General features: G+C 44.3%; 1 protein-coding gene and 1 long non-coding RNA gene across 3 annotated transcripts in view; one reads left to right on the top strand and one right to left on the bottom strand.

Annotated features, from left to right (window-relative positions):
- The window catches only part of LOC309328947, a 340017-nt gene that overhangs the window by 183277 nt on the left and 139649 nt on the right, over nucleotides 1–17091 (bottom strand). The gene's annotated exons all lie outside the window — the stretch shown is intronic.
- CYP19A1 (cytochrome P450 family 19 subfamily A member 1) overlaps nucleotides 9955–17091 on the top strand; it is a 46066-nt gene continuing 38929 nt past the window's right edge. Inside the window, exon 1 of the mRNA XM_081839083.1 lies at nucleotides 9955–10329. The gene's annotated coding sequence lies outside the window, so the exon portion shown is untranslated. The remainder of the gene's footprint in view (nucleotides 10330–17091) is intronic.

Here is a 17091-nt window from a genome sequence, read left to right as displayed (position 1 = left end):
TTGCCAATCAGAAAGTCAATGGTTCGTATCCCTGCAATGGGGTGAGCTCCCATTGTTCAGTCCCTGCTCCAGCCCACCTAGCAGTTCGAAAGCAAGTCCAAGTGTAAGTAGATAAATAGGTACCACTCCGGCAGGAAGGTAAAGGGTGTTTCCATGTGCTGCTCTGGTTCGCCAGAAGCAGTCATGCTGGCCACATGACCCAGAAGCTGTCTGCAGACAAACGCCGGCTCCCTCGGCCTATAGAGCGAGATGAGCACGCAACCCCAGAGTCGTCCAAGACTGGACCTAACCGTCAGGGGTACCTTTACCTTTACCCCGTCCATCTAATGGTGTTGCCCCAGCCACTCTGTGTGGCTTCCAACATATATAAAAACATAATAAAACATTTAACATTAAAAAAAACCTTCCCTATACAGGACTGCCATCAGATGGCTCAGGAGCTGGATAACTCCATACCTTCCATCATTTCTTCAATGAAAATAGGGATGTTGTGAGGAAGAGTGGGGCATTCCGGGATCAAATCAGAAACTGGAATGGCTTCTGTAAATCCGGGACTGTCCCTGGAAAATGGGGATACTTAGAGGGTCTGGTATTGCTTTCAGGTTACATTCTTGCTGAAAGAATTGCACTGGCTGCCAATTAACTGCTGGGCCAAGTGGAACTTGCTGGTTCTGGTGCATTAAGCCCCGCACCGCTTGGGACCAGGACAGCTGAAATATGGTCTCACCTCTTATATACTCAGCTGATAATCCACCTGTCTAAGGGGCCCTATCTCTTTGCTGTGAATTTTGTGATTTCATGTTGTGAACTGCCCTAAGACCTGTGGGTATATGGCAGTATTCAAATTTAATAATAATAATAATAAAAACTCAGCTGCACAGTAGCTGCTGCCTCATAAAATGTATCACTAGAGGGGAAATGACATTTCTCCTTCCAATTCTATGAGCATAGGGGATAAGCTTGCCAATCCTGACATGTCCTGGTTTTCGGGTGTAAAAATGGCATGGGGGGGGGGGGGAGAAATTTCGCCAAATCTGCAAAAAATATCAGGGAAGTCCTGGATGTATGGCAACGCAATGGACAAAGCAGCAGAAAGAGCAGCACAAAGAGGTCAAAAAGCTTAAATTCAGTATTTTTGGGTTAGGTTTCCCTAAAAAAGCTCAACCTTTTTGGTCGGGAATTTTACTTTTTGAAATATGGCAACCCTAATACAGTGGTACCTCGGGTTAAGTACTTAATTCATTCCAGAGGTCCGTTCTTAACCTGAAACTGTTCTTAACCTGAAGCAGCACTTTAGCTAATGGGGCCTCCTGCTGCTGCCGCGCCACCAGAGCACGATTTCTGTTCTCATCCTGAAGCAAAGTTCTTAACCCGAGGTACTATTTCTGGGTTAGCAGAGTCTGTAACCTGAAGCGTATGTAACCTGAAGTATATGTAACCCGAGGTACCACTGTATTGGAGGCCTCATGCATTTGCATTTGTTTTGTGAGGGAACAGACAACAGGTGGTCCAACCCATTAAAATTGCTCAGAGTCTGAGATGGAGAATGGAGGGGGATGTAAAATCAATGATCCATCCTTGTGCATTTTCATCTATGCTGACCACTAAAACCTCATCTCCTAGGCTGCCACTTAACTCTCTCTCCCTCCCTCTCTCCCTCCCTCCCTCTCTCTCTCTCTGGCAAATCTTGCAGTTCTATCCTTTCAGAATCCAGATTTTACCATTCTGATGACCATTACAAGGCTGGCATACATCCCTCTTTGAGAGTTCATTGTATACATGATCAGTTAAGGTTGATCCATTGGGGGCATCTGCCATAATCACTGCCACATCGTAGGTGCAGAAATGATCTCTTACCTGCATTTGGTCAAGTGATTTTCACTGCTTGTGACCTTTCTGCAGACCTTCCTGAATGCTCCACAGCATCAACGAGGACCCTCTGGAATCATGGGACTTCTAGGGCCACCAACATGATTGCACCCTGGGGGTCCCTGCTTTCTCCCCTACCAGTCCCACCAGATGCTGACCTCCATGGAACCCTCCAAGTCTGTTCATTGGTGGTCTAGATCATGGGTGGCTAATATTGTTGGCTCTCCCAATATTGGTAATGGGACATTGGCCATGCTGGCTAAGACTGATGGGAGCTGGAGTCCATCTACCCCTGGAGGGCCAAAGTTTCCTCATCCCTGGTCTAGATAATTCATTTCATCCCACTGAGTGCCTAATAATAATCCTGGTATGAGTTAATTTCAGGAGAAATTACGTACAATTAGTCCAGAAGGAGGAGATCCAATCTTGAGCCAACCTATTGGCCATAGAAGTAAATCAGAGCTTGAATTTGGATTAAAAAGAAGAAACCATGCATATAATAAAGAGAGGAACAGAATGGATAAGATGCACCTGGTGCTTCAGTATGAAGTTTTGGCATGGGTCATTTTGACCTCCATTGTGCCAACGAAGTTTGAAAGTAATTTGCAACAAGAAGGGGGCAAAGTGAGAAAACAACAATTGCTGAACAGTGGAAACTTCAAACACACATTGAACAGGAGAGGTAATGATGGTTTTGTTTTGTTTTCTGTTGTGTGTTTTTTACAACAAGAAGCACAAAATCACTTAAGGCCCAAATATCCAGGAGTGTGAACTCCTGAATTTTGGTACCATAAAAGTCACATGAAGTACGTCTGAATCTTACAACTGTTGACTGGAGAGGGGGCAGATTGGGACAAGTGGAGTCTTTGCAAGTGCATGAGATCTAACTGCATTTGGCTGAGATCTCAAAGAGGTCCTTCTTGTTCTCCAAGTGGTGTTCACACAATACTAGGAAGAAAATTGCTTCTGCCTGAGAAATATTTGACCTCTTTAATAAATAATCCCAAGAAATATCCAATCTAGCTCTAGGCTTTTTATTAGGGAACAAGTCTAATGCAGATTTTTTTTAAGTGCACAAAATATTCAAGTGTACAGGAATTAATAGTATTCTAGAAATATTTTGTGGTTGAACCAACTCAAAGAGATAATATGTGGCTGTTGTCAAAAGCTACAGCCTTGAGTAACCTCTCTCAGTAATGACTAGGAATGATTATTATTGCTTATCCCCAGTGCTTCTTTTTTTTGGGGGGGGGGGACTCAACACGAAGTTTGTTTGTTTGTTATTATTGGTAATGGTAAAGGACCCCTGAATGGTTAAGCCCCGTCAAAGGTGATTATGGGGTGCGGCGCTCATCTCTCTTCAGGCCAAGGGAGCCACTGTTTGTCCACAGACAGTTTTCCATGTCATGCGGCCAGCATGACTAAACCACTTCTGGCGCAACAGAACACCTGACAGAAACCAGAGTGCACAGAAACGCTGTTTACCTTCCCGCCACAGCAGTACCTATTTATCTACTTGCACTGGCATGCTTTCGAACTGCTAGGTTGGCAGGAGCTGGGACAGAGCAACAGGAGCTCACTCCGTCGCAGGGATTCGAACAGCCGACCTTCTGATCAGCAAGCCCAAGAGGCCCAGTGGTTTAGACCACAGCGCCACCCGCGTCCCTTGTTGTTATTATTACTATTTCTAAACCAGCCTAGACTATGTCCAGTTTTTATAGAGCATTCATCTTGACTTGCTTACCCAAGGTTTGCAGGAAGGTTAGGTGATACTCTGTTTTTTATTGAGCGTTTGTTCTGATTTGTTTGCAGAGAAGTTAGATTACAATGGGCATTTGCTTCTGGGGTGTTTATACAGTTGATCTTTCATTCACCCCACACTCATATTTCAATGCATTCAGTTGTCACTTTCCTAACTGCAGTCTGTTTCTTATTTTAAAGTGGCTTAACTTAGAGGGCCTTTTTCCACTTTAATTGCCCAGACCTAAACTGCGTTAAACCACAGAGCCTAGGGCTTGCTGATCAGAAGGTTGGTGGTTCAAATCCCCGTGATGGGGTGCGCTGCTCTGGTTCGCCAGAAGCAGCTTAGTCATGCTGGCCACATGACCCGGAAATAAGATGAGCGCCGCAACCCCAGAGTCGGCCACGACTGGACCTGATGGTCAGGGGTCCCTTTACCTTTACCTAAACTTCCCGGAATGTGTCTGAATCCCTCCTGCAAAATACTGACAACCTGGAGGTACCTGCTGCCTATCAGGAAAATGAAAGAAAAGAGGGTTAAAAAACCCATCCACCCACCCCACAACACCCCACCTCACCCCTGGGCTGCTGCACTGAGCCCAATCCAAGTGCTTGTAAAGATGGCGGCTTTTAAGCCTATAAAAGAAAGATGTCAGAAGATCCCATCATGGATCCAGCCACAGATTATTATTTTTTGTCACATTTAATTTGACATTCAATCTGCAAGTGTGTGGGGATGTCACATGTCTGGGTGGGCCTTCCTGATATCCTACTTTTCTATGTGCAGGGAAAAATTGTACGGAGCATTTGATACTGCGGTCTGAAAGCACAGACTTGTTAACTCAGTATGAGGTTGGCTTGGGTGTCCATCAGAGGGTGCAGGGAGTACATAATAATACAATATGTCATAATGATATGATATATTAACTTCTCTGCTGAAAGGAAGCATTTAAGTGTGATACAGGGAAGAAAGCCATAAAAGAGGCCAATTTAACCCAATTCGCTTTTCCTAGCACTGATGGGGTACTATTATGCTTTGAATTAGGCATTGGAGAACACCTCTTGAACTGAACAACATGTTTCTTTTTTCTCTCTCTTTTTAAGAGAAAGCAATAATGCCAATTTTAATTCCATCCCTTACACAGTGAAACTACTGGGTTTAAGGAAAAGGTCCCAGCTGGTTTCACAGCTCATCCTTTTGGCATGATCTTCAGCCAAGAGCAGGAACTGCAGTTATAAAACCTCAAGCAAGATATCAAAATATATTCTCAGGGCGTATCTGCTCTTCAGATTAGGATAGGGATGGGGGAGGAATTCGATTCAGTTGGCATTTAAAGATGAAATTACCTAATTCACACTTACTGAAAGAATACGTGAACTGAAACACAGCTGTCTCTTCAAAATTAATTGCTCCTCTGAATTTTGCAATATGGTTCTCCAGCCAAACAATGTTTACAAAAAGGCATTTACTAGAGTAAAACATCCATCGAAATGCATATGTTAGTGAAAATGACATACAGTGGTACCTCGGGTTAAGTACTTAATTCGTTCCGGAGGTCTGTTCTTAACCTGAAACCGTTCTTAACCTGAAGCACCACTTTAGCTAATGGGGCCTCCTGCTGCCGCTGTGCTGCCGCTGCATGATTTCTGTTCTCATCCTGAAGCAAAGTTCTTAACCCGAGATAATATTTCTGGGTTAGCAAAGTCTGTAACCTGAAGCATATGTAACCTGAAGCGTATGTAACCCGAGGTACCACTGTACAAGAATGCATTTCGTTAGGATAAATTGCTTTGCAAATATGTGTACATTAGGCAAAATCATGCACAAAAGAATATTAGGAGAAATTTTGGAGAATTTGTACTAAAATGTGGATGAACTTTCATGATTGCTCTTTAAAAAGTGGGGGGGGGGGGTCACTAATGTGGAAATGTGGAGAACTGAATTTATGAGTGGGAAAGTAAGGAAGAGCCCAGAGTGACAGATCCTTCCATCCCTAGACTAGGATTAATAACCCTTTACTTTCCCCATCAAATCTAGGAACTGTAGCTCTGAAAAAGGGGAGGCAGGGATACTCATCTCAAATAGAAATCTCAGCACCTTCACCAAGCTGAGACATTGTAGGGCAGGTACGCCCTGATGCATTCCTGGTTCATGATTTCTCCTGATTGGTCCCTGGCTTTAGGAAACCACAGCTGTTTCCTTCTGTTCATCCTTGTCCTAAGCTGCTCTTTTGCAGGCTTCCAAACCAGATGTCTCGGCTGCATTACCTTTGAACTCTCACTCCATCAGTCCCACCTTCAGCTTTCCTGCCGCAAACCCTTCCACTTGGCTTCACTGACTAGAAAATATGAAACTGTGACAGTGAGTGAGCTCCTTGGCTTCAGCCTAGTTATGGTTGCGTGAGAATTATAGCTGTGTGGGAAGGGCATGCAGCAGGATTGCAAAGGCATGCTTGAGAACTCAAATCAACCCACTGGACTTTTTTGCATGGCTTACCTTGGTGGAGTTTGGGGGTGCCAAACAAATTAATCCTCTCTCCAGCTTTCCCAGACCACTTTGATGGGTGCCAATTTCACCCCACTGAAGTTGCTGCTGTTGTGATTGATTCAGTTCCTTACTCACTATTTACCCTGAGGTCCCAAGGCGGGCTACAACAACTTAAAGATGTTAAAAATCAGTTTAAAACTCAATTACACTCAAGAGCATAGAGCGGGTATTAAAAGCATCTATCTCAGGGGTGAAAGGCCAGGGTAAAGAGGTAGATCTTCAGTGTGCAATGGAAACTCCATAATGAAAGTGGGAAGCGAAGGTCACAGAGACTGCCCTCTTCCAGGTCACCACAATCTGAACTTCTAAGTACAGTGGAACTGCCAACATGAGATTAACACTCTCAGGAAACACACTGGCAAAGCAGGACCCAGCAGGGTTGAATATCACGCTCCTGACCATTGACTGATGGACGGCACCCAGTGATGTCATCTGATGGGCAAGTGGGCATGGACCTCCCGATGGGCCAAGACTGGCCCGCTGGCTGGAGATTCCATGCTTTATTTGTATATTTGTAGATAAACAAGCAAAATACACCATGTTCCCAGCCCGCTCTGCTTGTTAGCAGCACCGAAGTGAATGCAAACCTGGGCTGTGTGTCTGGAGGTCCTGGGCTGCCCAGAGGACAAGACCCCTCTCTCGGCCTCACTGATAGGGTCCAAAGGAAAGCAGAGCAATATGTTTGGCAGCAGTTTAGCTACAGCAGTTGCTGGACTTAGGCATGGAAGGTAACATCCAACCATGTTAGGGACTATGCTCTGTGTAGGATTTCTTCTCCTGAAGATAACCCACAAGGCAGTGGAGGTTTAGGATAAGAGTTTCCCTTCGCCTAGATGGGCTACCTTCCCAGGTTGGCGAGCCCCATCTGCCCCTCGCTTCCCTCTACAGCATGTGCAGAAACCGTCTTCTTGACTGTTGGATCCACTATTGGTCTTGCCCGCTCAATTCACCAGAGCCTGCCTTCACATGCAAGCGAAGTCCCTAACTGAAAGGTTTTGAGATACACCGGCTACTCTCACCTGGTTTAGCCAGCCAGCCAAAGCCATTTCCCAGGATGTGGCCCCTGTCACATGCTTACAGCTTCTAGGAGTCACAGGTGAGAGCTGAGTGCAGGGTGGGGACTGAAGGTGGATAAATTACCCCCCAAAGGAGTATGGCGTCTCCCCCACCAGAGGTACTACCTCTTCCCTAACACCCAAGACACCCCGCAGTAGTCATGCAGAAAAAGAGGTTTCTTTTTAGATGCAGTTATAAAGAACTGTGGGGTGTCATGGAAAAGGAAAATACTCTGCTTGCTGCTCTAGAAAGCATTTTGCATCCTCCCTCCACAAAGGTCCACTGTCAATTTCGACAAGACTTACCTCATTTTAAATGGCATAAAAAAGAACTTTGTTAATTCATTCAAAAGCCTACACAGGGTGAAGAATGTTTAGCGTCCAACCTAGAGATCATTGTCACAAACAACAGTGCCAGTTATTCCGATTTCATTATACAAAGTTCCAGGAATTCTTTTGGCATGAAAGAAGTCTTCACTGAATCAAGTTTCATTATGAAAATAAAGAAATAAAATGTTTCGCATTATTTAACCGCTTTGATGCTGACCTTACGAGACACATACGCATTCTCGTTGTGGCATAGTGGTTTGAATGCAAAAGAGTTTGTATTGATAAGTAAATTAAGAAATTCTACAAAGGGAATGCAAGACCAACAATTGCCCTGGGCCACCAAACAATTTTTCTACAGCTGCCGTGCTGCCTATTTTTAGAAAAGTTTGTCTCGGCTGCTACCGCTGTGTGTGGATCCCGGGAATGATTGCTGCAGTACAGCAGCGGTGAAGGGTTTTTCTACAAATATTTGCGCAAGAGCAGTGAAATAATAGTAGGCTGTACATGGAGATGCTCTGAAGCCTGAATCCCAAACCAGTTTGGGCTGAAGCGGGCTGAAGCCAAATCAGATTGAGATAGAATGCCCAACCAGAGTGATTCGGGGCAGACAAAAGTGGGGTGGTCAGGGAGGGAGGGGTGGAGAAGGAGAGACAAGCAGCGTCCGCAAGTTCTGCTTCCCCAGCTAATTCCCAGCAGAGAACTCCCTGGCAGAGCGGCACTTGGCAGGACTGAATTCTCCGTTCACCAGCTGGTGAGCACAAGATTCAATCCTGTTCCCTGCAGTGCAGCCATGGGTGGGGAGAGGAAACACAGCATCTCCCTCTTCCTCCTCCCGTCTCCTGACTGCATGCTTAGTTAAATCCTAATTTAGCATTAGGGTCAGACCCCAAATCTATTCAGGACCTTGGTGCAGGTCAGGACGGTCCCAGACTGGCCTGCGTTGGGGTCAGTCCAAAGTGCAGGATCATGCCCTGGATCACATCAGATGTGTGCATTCCGAGCATGCACAGTGCTCAGTATAAGGTAAAGGTAAAGGACCCCTCTCCTGCCAACCTAGCAGTTCGAAAGCATGTCAAAGTACAAGTAGATAAATAGGTACCGCTCAGGTGGGAAGGTAAATGGCGTTTCCGTGCACTGCTCTGGTTTGCCAGAAGCGGCTTAGTCATGCTGGCCACATGACCTGGAAGCTGTACGCCGGCTCCCTCGGCCAATAAAGCGAGATGAGTGCCGCAACCCCAGAGTCGGTCACAAATGGACCTAATGGTCAGGGGTCCCTTTAAAGGACCCCTGGACGGGTATGTCTGGTCAAAGGCAACTATGGGGTTGCAGCGCTCATCTCGCTTTCATTCCTAGGGAGCTGGTGTTAGTCCACAGATAGCTTTCTGAGTCATGTGGCCAGAGGGACTAAACCACTTCTGGCACAAAGGGACACCGTGACGGAAACCAGAGCGCACGGAAACGCCGTTTATCTTCCCGCCGCAGCGGTACCTATTTATCTACTTGCACTGGTGTGCTTTCGAACTGTTAGGTTAGCAGGAGCTGGGACAGAGCAATGGGAGCTTGCCCCTCCACGGGGATTCGAACCACCGACCTTCCGATCAGCAAGCCCAAGAGGCTCAGTGGTTTAGACCATAGCACCACCCGTGTCCCACTACTGTATAAACAACAACAACAATTGAGAATCTAGTGCAGGCCCTTTGTACTTTTCCATCTGGCCCTTGTGACCCCTCCCCAGGCCACACAAACAGCCGTCCTACTTCATGTCCTTGTGTGTTTCCCCCAGTTATGCATTATGCACATTAGGGCTGGCAGTTATGTTTTGTCTGCCTGACACATGCAAAAGATAGGAGTGCTCTTCTGGACAGATTATGAGCTAGTTTAAAAAGTTTTAAGCTTCCATTGCTCTGTGGTTTGTTGTCAAATGCTCGTTGAACACTGGAGGTCCGTTCTTAACCTGAAACTGTTCTTAACCCAAGGTACCACTTTAGCTAATGGGGCCTCCCGCTTGCCACCACACCGCCACCACGTGATTTCTGTTCTCATCCTGAAGCAAAGTTCTTAACCCGAGGTACTATTTCTGGCTTAGCAGAGTCTGTAACCTGAAGTGTCTGTAACCTGAAGCATCTGTAACCTGAGGTACCACACTATCATGTTGGGATGCTACTCTCCATTCCATTTCCCCTTCACAGGGCAAGGAAATGCCCCATGTAATGATTGCACATCTTCCAGGCTATATAAGCAGACAGGGGGCGATGGCCAGGATTGCTACATTCAAGTTTGCAATTGCCACGTGAATCCTAAGTCTCATTTCACCTTCATCTTCACATTGTGATGCCTAGCATCAAAGTTTTTGCCTAACTAACAGCGTATCGTTGCTCTTCGCCAAAGTATCTCTTGTAGCTCCCTCACCCATTCGTCAAGCCACTGAGCATTCAAACAGGTTAATTTCTTTTCAGTTGGATTCCTTTTTTTAATCCACCGCCAGTGGATTTTGGGGCAGGGGCTTAAGTACATCCTGCTAGAGAGGTTAATTTACAAAATTCTCTTTGGGGTTGCAAAGCCCCCTGACCTGCCACCTCCTCATACACAAAAATCTCTTAGCAACCCATCTCTTAGCAACAAGGAGTACCTTTAGTTAAAAAAAAAGGAGAGACAGGAAAAGATGCTACAAAAAGAGTGATCACCAGGAAATCTTTTCTGATCTTTAGAAAGACCACACACATCATTTAACTATTGCAGCTGACTTCCAGAGCAGAACCTAGAAAACGGAAGTGAGAAAACAGCCAGGTAACTTTATTAAACTTTTCTATTTTAACATGTGTTATAGTGGGATGAAAAACTAATATGAAAAAGTATTGGAGTTTTGACTGTGGGTTATTTATTGAGTTGCCTTCATCTCAATGTATCCGGGGGTGGGGTGTGTGTTTTTTTGCGGGGGGAGATACCTTTCCCCCCTGCCTGAACAACTGTAGTTATTGTAACTCAGTGAAGATCAGAATTTCCCTCCAAACTTGCTTTGGGCTTAAATCTTCTTGAGCTGAGAGAAGCAGCAAAAGAAGGCTATTTCTGTAACTTTTAATGGTGTGGCATGCTGGAGCAACAGGGTGAGTGCTTCCCAAGGCAAACTTGCTTCTCTACTTCATTACTTTTTCCATTATTTCCATCACCCAAAAGGAAGAAGCTTTTCTTTGTTGATCGTGTTGAAATTTGGGTTGGTTTTTGTTACTCCAAATTAGACAGGGGGGTGAGAGGTTCAGCTTCTGCAAGGAGAACTTAATTGACCAAACTGATAAATTTAAAAGACCTTCATGCAAAAGAATTACCTGTAGCTGAACTGGAGGGGTGAATGATCTGGTGACTCTCCACTGATGACATTGGCAAGACCTACAAGCCTATTTTTAATTTGATATTCTTTTTGAACACTTTGAGTCAGCTTACTGGAAAAGAGAAATTCCTCAGTCAGCCCCCTAAATTAAATTTGCTCTTCTCTTTTTGTTGTTTTAAAAAGAAGTTTGTTTTGTTGTTCTGAAATGTATCTTCTCTCTCCTTGTTTTCATATGTTTCCATGGGTTTCACACCCTAGATATTCATTTAAATACCAAGGGGCGAACCCAATGGTTATTCTTTTAAAAGAAATAATTCTGTCAGGGGCTACCATGCTTAATAGCTCCCTAGAATGTTGCAAAAAAATAAATTGCATTCAATCCCTGAGTTGCTTTGCATTCTGTTGATACTGTTCTATGTTTATTTGGGGAAGGAAGGAGAGGTGTTGCTGATCATCTGTTTTGAACAAAGAAAAAGAAGTTTTCGGATATAGTGACAGAACCCAGATTCAGATGGGAGAGAGAGAGAGAGAGCACTTTGTGGATTATTAAATGCCTTGGCAATATTTTTTGCTATTTGGAAAACCAGCCATGTACATGAGATATAAACTCTGTTGTATTGTTAATGTGTTCTTCTCCACTTCTCCGACCAGCAATGTAGTCTAGAGAGGTTGCACTTCCCAGGGTTTCTTCTAAGGTGGACTTAAGGTAGCTCTGCAATCTGTGAGTTTTATTTACAAGTATAAAAGTGAGCCTAACTGGAGGGAGACACTTCCTAAGAAGTAGCAAATCAACAGACCCACAATAACTCCCTAGAGGGCAGGTAGGGATGGGGGGCGAATTCAATTCAGATGGCATTTAACAACAAACCATCATTCACATTTTCGAAAACAATACATAAATCAAAATGCAGCCGCTCTTCAGAAGTCACACTTCTCCGAATTTTGCAATGCAGTTATCCAGCCAAGAAATGCATACAAGAATGCGCATACTGGGGGTTGTGTGCACAAAAATGCATATATTTGTGAAAATAACATTTAAAAATGCATTTTATTAGGAAACCTTGGTTTGCCAAAAGAAGAAAAAAAGCTTCATATTTTTTGTTGCCCCTGAACTACCCAAAGTTGCCCCATTTCTCCCTTCCACCCAAATTCCTTCCCTCCTTATTTTTCCTGGCTTTCAGAAGTGTTTATCTTCTTATGTACTTTCAAAGAGTAATTTATTTCATAAACATAATTTAAACAAAACCTTCTTTTCTGGTTGCATGGCTTGGGGAACAGACTGCTCAGCTGCATGAGGACAAACTGGTAGGCTTCTATACCAAGTGTGTATGTATAGCACACTAAAGACAGAAAGGAATTACTTTCCCTTGGTTTCCAGGACAGCAAATGCATGGGTCTGCTGTAGTAGTTGTTGTTGTTTTTTAAAGTGCATTGAATTTTATTTTGAGATTAATCCCAGCAATCCCAGTGAGGCTCATTTCTGCATATGATTTTGAATTCTAATTTCAGATAGTCACAGAGATCAGGGACTAGCAGGTGGCCATTGTAACAGACTAGTTCATTCAGGACACTGTTGTTTCCGACCATCATTAGCTCATGACCTGGACACCAGCACCATGCAGCCCTCAACAGGCAAGCTCTGAAGGTTGCCCACCCCATAGAGAGAGAGAGAGACAGGTTTACATATACAGTGGGGGGGGGGAGTATCTGATCCAATGCTAACTTTGCCCATTTGCCCTCTGACAAAGAAATGACCAGTCCATAATTTTAATGGTAGGTTTATTGTAGCTGTGAGAGACAGAATAACAACAGGAAAACCCCCAGAAACCAAGAAGACAAAAGTCAGAGATCGATGTGCATTATAATGAGTGAAATGAGTGCATTATAATGAGTGAAGAGAGCCAGTGTGGTGTAGTGGTTAAGAGCAGTAGTCTCGTAATCTGGGGAACCGGGTTCGAGTCTCCACTCCTCCACATGCAGCTGCTGGGTGACCTTGGGCCAGTCACACTTCTCTGAAGTCTCTCAGCCCCACTCACCTCACAGAGTGTTTGTTGTGGGGGAGGAAGGGAAAGGAGAATGCTAGCCGCTTTGAGACTCCTTAAAGGGAGTGAAAGGCGGGATATCAAATCCAAACTCTTCTTCTTCTTCTTCTGAAAGAAGTATTTGATCTTAATCCCATCAAAAATCTGTGGAGGGAGCTGAAGGTTCAAGTAGCTACACACCAGCCTCAAAATCTTACTGACTTGGAGACGATCTGCAAAGAGGAGTGGGACAAAATACCTCCTGAGATGGGTGCAACCTACAAAAAACATCTGACTCTATAATTGCCAACAAGGGTTCGGCCACCAAGTACTAAGTCATCTTTTGCAAATTATGGACTGGTCATTTCTTCGTCAGAGGGCAAACAGGCAAAGTTAGCAGGGGATCAAATACTTCCCCCCCCTCACTGTAAACAGTTTATCAATCCCAGCATCCTCTCACTCTCTCAAACTTCCTTCCGTTTGCAAGAAAGGAGATTCCAACCAAACAGGAAGAATTTTTTGATGGTTAGAGCTGTTCGAGAGTCTACCTGGGAAGCAGACTCTCAATGAAGTGGAATCTCCTTCTTTGAAGGTTTTTTAATGGGTTGAATTAATCCTTATCAAGGATTTTTTATTTTTTTAGCTGTGATTCCTTCATTGCAGGGGGTTGGACTAGACGGCCGTTGGGGGGTGGGGTCCATTCCAACTCTACAGTTCTGTGATCCTGTAGTTGCTTCCAGTTGAACTGTTGATTGTTCATCCCTCTGGATCTGTTTCCTGGGAGAGTACAGTGGTACCTCTTGTTGTGAATGGGATCCATTCTGAAGGCCTGTTCGCAACATGAAAAGCCCGCAACCTGAAGCACCGTATCTGCACAGGTGCGCAGCGTGATTTGGCACTTGTGTGCATACGCGAGCGGCAAAACCTGGAAGTAACCCTTTCCTGTACTTCTGGGTCGCCACGGGACGCAACCTGAAAAATCGTAACGTGAAGCAAATGTAACATGAGGTATGACTGTAGATGGCATTGGTTAATGACTGAGCATTCATTCTGATTTCTTTGTAGGGAGGTGAGACATTGCAACAAGCAACAGTTATCCTACACACTTCAGTGCATTTATCCATCCTTAATGCAAAAACTCTGATTTTTTTGGTGTGTGGGGGGGAGGAGTGAGTTTGTTGCACAAGACACCCCAAATCAGCTGGATTTGCAGTATGGGATGAAATCTAGTTCTCTCTCTCTCTCTCTCTCTCTCACACACACACACACACACACACCTGGCTTGCCCCCTCCCTCAAGCTTGAGGGACCTCACTTTCTCCATATGGCTCTCATATTCCATCAACCAACATGTACCACGAAACCCTTCTGCTTCTGATTTGGCAGAAGTGGTACTAACACCTTTTGAATCAATCTGGTCAAGTTCCATGCTACCTAAAGGAAGATCTTTCAACCCAGCCTTTCTAGAGTCATCTGAAGGCTCTTTTCTGTCATCTGGCAAGCTGATTTGATGAGCTGGCAAGTTTGAGCCACAGGCAGGCTTTCCATCTACAAAACTGGGATGAACTGAAGGGGTTTCCTGAATTTCACTTGCCTTCTCATAAGCTGCTGTAACAAAAGTAGTATCAGCCTTCTCCGTTTCCTCGCTTTCCTCATCCATTTTAGTTTCATCAGTTTTCCTCCATTTTATTGTTTGCCTTTTCATCTGAAGGCATTTCAGAAGTGAATTTATTAACCATGGTCTCATCCCCTTCATTTTTAGTTAGGGAACTGGTCCCTGGTAAGTGAAAAAAAATCCCTGATTTTGGGGGGTTAACAGATGGTGATACATTTGAACGTTTGACTAGTGTGCTCTGCTGCAGACTTTGTACTGTTCTTGTGTCATTAGACGTGGAGATTTTCTTGGCGATTTGACTGACGTTCCATCCATTTGGTCCCTCAAATTCCTAATCAGGCAAGTAAAGAAACTGAAAGCGTGACAAAAGTTGTGCTACCCTTTGTTGTGATGGAGTAGGCTTGGAAGCATCTGCCTTTACAGAAACTAATAAAATACAAAATAACAGTCTAGTTAAAAATCAGTGAGTTTCTTTGGTACCCTTTCCAACTCTGTATTTTTATGATTCCATGTAGATTTCCTTCATGCACCGAAGGTTAGGCTAGAAGACTTCTGAAGTTCCTCCCAGCTCTCTGATTCCATGATTAACCAGTCATTTTGGGACAGTGAGATAGAGCATATTTGGGAGGGTGACTTAGAGCAGAGACAGCAGAGAGTTAGCAAGCCTTTTTCTCCATGCAGCATTCCAACATAGGAAAGGACCATTCAGTTCTATGGGAAGTGCAGCTTGAGCCTCGGCGAAATTTAATAAAATATTTCATTCTCTCCCCCACCCCAACCAAGCACCTTTGAAAACTTAAGTGTATTTTTATTTTGCTTCCCTAACTTTTAAGGCAGCTCTTGGAAGCAACAGAATGGGATTTTGCAAAATAATGATACAGGGTGCCAAGGGAGGGTCACACAGGACAGATTTCCTCCCTCTCAAACAACCCCACAATAAACAGAGATGCAGGGTACCAATTGCTCCTTTTGATGGCTATTTTGAGCTGATGTCCCCACTGTTCTCCTTCAAAAAGCTGTTGAATGGAGGGCGAAAGGTGCAATGTGAAATTACCATCTATTCTGGAAGCTACTTTTGATGATTGCTGTTTTTGGTCTTCTTTTTCTGAAAAGTAACAAAGCTGGCATTGTAGGATGTGCTTTGGGAGAGGAGAGGTGGAAATATATCACAGTGGAATTAACGACTCAAGACAGAACATCCTGCAAATCCTCATTTTGTCCCATTCTCCTTTAAAAGGGAAGCAATTACCCCTATATTATCCTAGGTATCTGAGCGGCATGTTGTGTCCCTCACTTAACAGCTCTGTGTTCTGTAAATAATAGCCACTTAAGCTATTGTGATTGTTGGCTGCTACTTGGAAATTTATACTCCACCCCTTTCCCTTCCTGTCTGTAGCCCAGCTACATGTCCTTAGGACGCAGTCCGATTATTTTAATTTAAAAATGTTTCTCAACTAGACCTTCAACAAAAGATTCCAGGCCAATATACAGAAGTATGAATGAAGACTGCCTTAGTAGATATGTTGTTGTTGTTGTTGTTGTTGTTGTTGTTGTTTAGTCGTTTAGTCGTGTCTGACTCTTCATGGCCCCATGGACCAGAGCACGCCAGGCACTCCTGTCTTCCACTGCCTCCCACAGTTTGGTCAAACTCATGCTGCTAGCTTCGAGAACACTGTCCAACCATCTTGTCCTCTGTCATCCCCTTCACCTTGTGCCCTCAATCTTTCCCAACATCAGGGTCTTTTCCAGGGAGTCTTCTCTTGCGGGGGCCAAAGTATTGGAGCCTCAGCTTCAGGATCTGTCCTTCCAGTGAGCACTCAGGGCTGATTTCCTTAAGAATGGATAGGTTTGATCTTCTTGCAGTCCATGGGACTCTCAAGAGTCTCCTCCAGCACCATAATTCAAAAGCATCAATTCTTCGGCGATCAGCCTTCTTGATGGTCCAGCTCTCACTTCCATACATCACTACTGGGAAAACCATAGCTTTTACTATACGGACCTTTGTTGGCAAGGTGATTGGCAGAACTGGCACTGCTACAAGTACCACAGAAATACCTGTTTCAAATTTGTAATAACTTGATCGTTTTGTGTGGCAGCATCTTTGGAACTCCCTGCCTATTGATATCACTGTACACTTTTCAGTACCAGTATATATATATTCTTTAGACAAGCCTGCCCAGATGTTAAGAAAGTTGCCGCAAGTTTTAATCTGTTTTTAGAGTAATGTTAGGATAGCTCAGTTGGTTAGAGGGTGGTGCTGATAATGCCAAGGTTGCAGGTTCAATTCCCATTCAGGGCAGCTGCGTATATTCCTTCATTTCAGGGGGCTAGATTATCTTCAGGGTCCCTTCACAGTTCTATGATTCCATTTCGAAAGCCTTACTTCGTTGTTGCTAATTTTTCTTATTGCTAATTTTGTTGCTTTCTCTCTTCTTCTTTTTTGGAAACTGTTTTGAGGGTTTCCAGACCCCACCCCCTTTCTTCTTTTTACAATCAAGCAGGGTATAAATTGTATGGAATAAATAAATAATAAATAAAAGTTTGAAAACCGTAGCCGCCACCGCAGTGGGGGCTAGAGAAAGGGGAGAA

The sequence above is a fragment of the Podarcis erhardii genome (genome assembly GCF_964252035.2).
Source record: "Podarcis erhardii genome assembly, chromosome: 14".
NCBI classification, from domain to species: Eukaryota; Metazoa; Chordata; class Lepidosauria; order Squamata; family Lacertidae; genus Podarcis; species Podarcis erhardii.
The sequence above is the reverse complement of the archived record's forward strand: the minus strand, read 5'-3'. Positions and strand labels throughout refer to the sequence as shown.